Here is a 4,562-nt window from a genome sequence, read left to right as displayed (position 1 = left end):
TCTGCGTGCTCGTTTGGGCACGAAGTGAATTCGTTAGCCGTAGACATCGATAGTTCGTTGAGCCCCGAGGTTGAGCCCCGAAGTGCAGTCCCGAAGGGCAGTCCCAACTGCCGTAGACATCGATAGTTGGTTGAGTCCCGAAGGGTTGGCAGATGAGTCCCTCCCGGGATTACCCCGAAGGGTCCGCAGAGCGGTAGCCTACTAAATAGTTCGTATAGTTCTTCGAGGAGGAAATGAATCTATCCCTGCATCCCAACTACGAATAAGAATCAATCGTTGAACGGGCATCAATGATTCGAAGATTATCGTAGAATAAGAATCAATCTGAGAAAACGGGACGTAGGATGATCCGCCTTGCCGATGGCCGTTCCGCTTACGGTTATTGGCGAGAGCCAGTAACCAACCAAGAGATCATCATCAACAGGTTTCATTTCCGTTGAGCAAAAATTGACCAAAAAACCGAGTTTGATCCTGGCTCAGAATGAACGCTAGCGATATGCTTAAACATGCAAGTCGAACGTTGTTTTCGCCCCGAGTCTATAGAACAGTTGAAAACAAAGTGGCGAACGGGTGTGTAACACGTGGGAATCTGCCAAACAGTTTGGGCCGAATCCCAAAGAAATGAAAGCAAAAAAGCTTCGATAAAGCTAAAAAGCGCTGTTTGATGAGCCTGCGTAGTATTAGGTAGTTGGTTGGGTAAAGGCTGACCAAGCCGCAGATGCTTAGCTGATCTTTTCGGACGATCAGCCACACTGGGACTGAGACACGGCCCAGACTCCGTAGGGAGGCAGCAGTGGGGAATATTGGACAATGGGCGAAAGCCCGATCCAGCAATATCGCGTGAGTGAGTGAAAAACGTCGCTAACGCGAGGAAGGGCAATGCCGCTTGTAAAGCTCTTTCGTCGAGTGCGCGATTATGACAAGACTCGAAGAAGAAGCCCCGGCTAACTCCGTGCCAGCAGCCGCGGTAAGACGGGGGGGGGCAAGTGTTATTCGGAATGACTGGGCGTGAAGGGCACGTAGGCAGTGAATCAGGTTGAAAGTCAAAGGCGCCAGCTCAACTGGCGGAATGCTTTCAAAACCAATTAACTCGAGTGGGATAGAGGGGAGTGGAATTTCGTGTGTAGGGATAAAATCCGGAGATATACGAAGGAACGCCGAAGTAGCGAAGGCAGCTTTCTGGGTCTCTACTGACGCTGGGGTGCGAAAGCTTGGGGAGCAAACAGGATTAGATACCCTGGTAGTCCATGCCGTAAACGATGAGTGTTCGTCCTTGGTCCGCGGATCGGGGGCCCAGCTAACGCGTTAAACACTCCGCCTGGGGAGTACGGTCGCAAGACTGAAACTCAAAGGAATTGACGGGGGCCTGCACAAGCGGTGGAGCATGTGGTTTAATTCGATACAACGCGCAAAACCTTACCAGCCCTTGACATATGAACACTTGACGTATGAACACTTGACATATGAACAAGTGTGCTTGTCCTTAACGGGATGAAACGAAAATTCATACAGGTGCTGCATGGCTGTCGTCAGCTTGTGTCGTGAGACGTTTTTGGTTAACTCCTATAACGAGCGAAACCCTCGTTTTGTGTTGCTAAGACATGCTGCTCCCAGAGGATCAATGTCATCATTCACCCTCGGCAAGCAGGAACATAGAACATGGGCTTCCGACGAACGCCGCACGGTTCCGACGAGCGAGCCGCCCGGTAATGGGTGGTAAGTGAGCCGGTACCTGCCCATGAATCTGCGTTCAGTCAGCGGCCGGGATTGATGACACTCCCTCTGTGCCGATGTTGCACTCACAAGAGACTGCCCGTAGTTCTACTATGGAGGAAGGTGGGGATGACGTCAAGTCCGCATGGCCCTTATGGGCTGGGCTACACACGTGCTACAATGGCAATTACAATAGGAAGCAGGGCCGTAAGGCGGAGCGAATCCAGAAAGATTGCCTCAGTTCGGATTGTTCTCTGCAACTCGAGAACATGAAGTTGGAATCGCTAGTAATCGCAGATCAGCATGCCGCGGTGAATATGTACCCGGGCCCCGTACACACTGCCCGTCACACCCTGGGAATTGGTTTCGCCCGAAGCATCGACCAGAGATCACCCATTACTAAAGTGTTCCATGCCTAGTTGAGTGTGGCCCATTTTGGTATTGGTGGTCTTCTTGGCGCATATCACGGTTGGGTCAGTGACTGGGGTGAAGTCGTAACATGGTAGTCGTAGGGGAACCTGTGGCTGGAGGGAATCTCAAAGGGAGGCGCCAGCGTCCTTTCATTAACTGTACTAACGTTGATAAAGTCAATTCGTTGGGTAAATGGCTTCCGCGGGTAAGCGCTATGCGCGAGGGGGAAGCGCTTCCCCGCGAAACCGGGATTGAAACCTACGACCAATCGGTTAACAGTCGACCGCTGAGCTACCGAAGAGAGATGCAGGGAATTTAGTCCCATATACATTCAAAGACTTTCGAGCCGCCTCATGACCTGTGAGACGTTAACTATTCAAAGACCCTTTGCTTTCTTCGAGATTTCATGAACCTCGCTAACTAAATTGGAGATGAGAAAAACGTATAGTCTAATCTCGATCGAAAGACAAAGCTTCCTTTCTTCGTCCTTGCCTAAGGTGATTAAGTAGGTACAATTGGTTCCAGGGCTAATACGTTACCTGCCGGGGAGGGGCTGGCAAAAGGAAGGGAAGGGCTGAAAGATTCGTTCTATTTACCCAATTTCCTAACACACTGCTTGCCAGTAAGGAGAGCGAGACAGACAAAGCTCTTAGGGAAGGGAAGGTCAAATTCCTACTTTCGGCAGTTCTACCATTCATACCCGTCTACCTGTCCATAGGAATTGTAGCCTACTTACTGGATCCGTCGAATAATAGATCGTTATTCGAGACAATTAGTAACATTATGCATAGTTTGGGCCGACAGGAGAAGTATCGCATCCGTACGAGAAGGAGATACCACCTATAGAAGTATCACATCCCCCCTAACCAGCGGTATCGCCCTCTCAAGATTCTGGTGCAGCAGCAGGAGCAGCAGAAGGGGCCTGGTATGAAAAATACCTCAAGTTGGCAGCTGTGACAGTAGGTGTGGCAGTGGTACTGTACATCTCACATTGCAATTACGCTCCCATAGATCCATCGGATATGGAAAGATTCGGCTCCGAGGCAACCCACAGTATCAGCAACCTAGCCACTTCACAGAATGAACTCAACCTGGACCTTTCCAGTTGAGTCGAGCAGTTGAATGCGGTTACAGAATCGATTAATCTACATTACGTAGAGATTCTAGGATCCCTTAGAGAGGCTGGAGATGCGGCTAGGGAATGCATTGATAGATTAGGTGGCACGTCGGAAGTGCTAGAACGCATTCATGATAGGGCCGATGCCATTAATGAGAGGTCTGACGCTGTCATAAGAGGGATAGCCTTTCTGATGACTTGAAAAGGGATTTGAAATTTACCATTCCAAAGGGAATCCACCGAAAGGGAGAACATTAGAAATATCTTAGAGCAGTGTATGACTATGACTGGCGGGGCACCCCTGATCGATGTGGGAGATGTCCCAACCGTACCTCAGCCCCAAGATTCTTTACACCCCGAACCCAACGCTTCGGAGCTATCTAACATGGATGGGACTGCAAGAAACAGTGAAGGATTGAGATCAGGTTCGGGTTCTTCGGCAAGCAATCATACTGGTGTGGATTCGATCAGTGAAGCCTATGGAGGTTCTCCCCAGGCTCCCATACAAGCTGGAGATGCGGCGCTACTGAGATATTGGGTAACACGAGGAGGGAACAAGCTGGAGATGCGGCTGGGACAATCACTGGGATATTGGGTAACACGAGGGATGGTTTGATGGAACGCTTTCCTGCTCGGACCTCTCCTGCCCCGGTAGTTTATATCGTTACTTTCAAGTTTGTCTGGGATGCTCTCCGACAAGGACTTCAAAGATTAGGGGGTATTCCTCAGCACCGTAACCCTGAACCCAACGTTAACCCGTCTCCGCATGAGACTAACAGAGCACCTTCCTCCAGGACTGGGATAACCTCGACCCTGATCCCGACTTCCATAGATTCTTAGCGAATCCCATTGTGGATGGAGCCCCGATCCTATCCTTTTTAGTTTCACTGGTATATCCAGTGCTAGCCGCATATGGCTCAGTTTACGTCTCAAAGAAGCTCGACTATTCGAGATATGCTTCAACTTTAGGTGCTGCTCCTTGTCCTTCTTCTGGTAGTATTTCTCATTTTCTTTTGGCTGCTAAAGATGATAATATCTGGGAATTATCCTGTTATAGGCTCCACTGGAAGCCATCTTGGTATTCCAAATAATAATGAAGTGGAGGGCCAGGTAAATGTGAACTATGCACAGATCATCAACGAAATTGATGGAGATAAAGTAGATACCGCCCAAAAGAAGGTGATATCCTCTTCAATCCTTAGCAATAAAAAGCCTCTTCTCATTGTTTTCCACCTTAATTCTCTTTACTGAACTGAAAATTTTGTATCGTATATAGAATGGCTGGCTTGCTTGCTTCCTCCTGATGGTTCTTCCCCGCAAC

The 4,562-nt window shown here is 49.2% G+C and overlaps 1 pseudogene; it reads left to right on the top strand.

The window, feature by feature from the left end:
• Nucleotides 1-458: 458 nt before the first annotated feature.
• LOC147633320 (18S ribosomal RNA) lies at nucleotides 459-2,242 on the top strand (annotated as a pseudogene).
• Nucleotides 2,243-4,562: the final 2,320 nt, after the last annotated feature.

Source organism: Cibotium barometz, chromosome 12, assembly GCF_041138505.1.
Source record: "Cibotium barometz isolate CiBa-2024 chromosome 12, ASM4113850v1, whole genome shotgun sequence".
In the NCBI taxonomy this organism is placed as follows: Eukaryota; Viridiplantae; Streptophyta; class Polypodiopsida; order Cyatheales; family Cibotiaceae; genus Cibotium; species Cibotium barometz.
The sequence above is the reverse complement of the archived record's forward strand: the minus strand, read 5'-3'. Positions and strand labels throughout refer to the sequence as shown.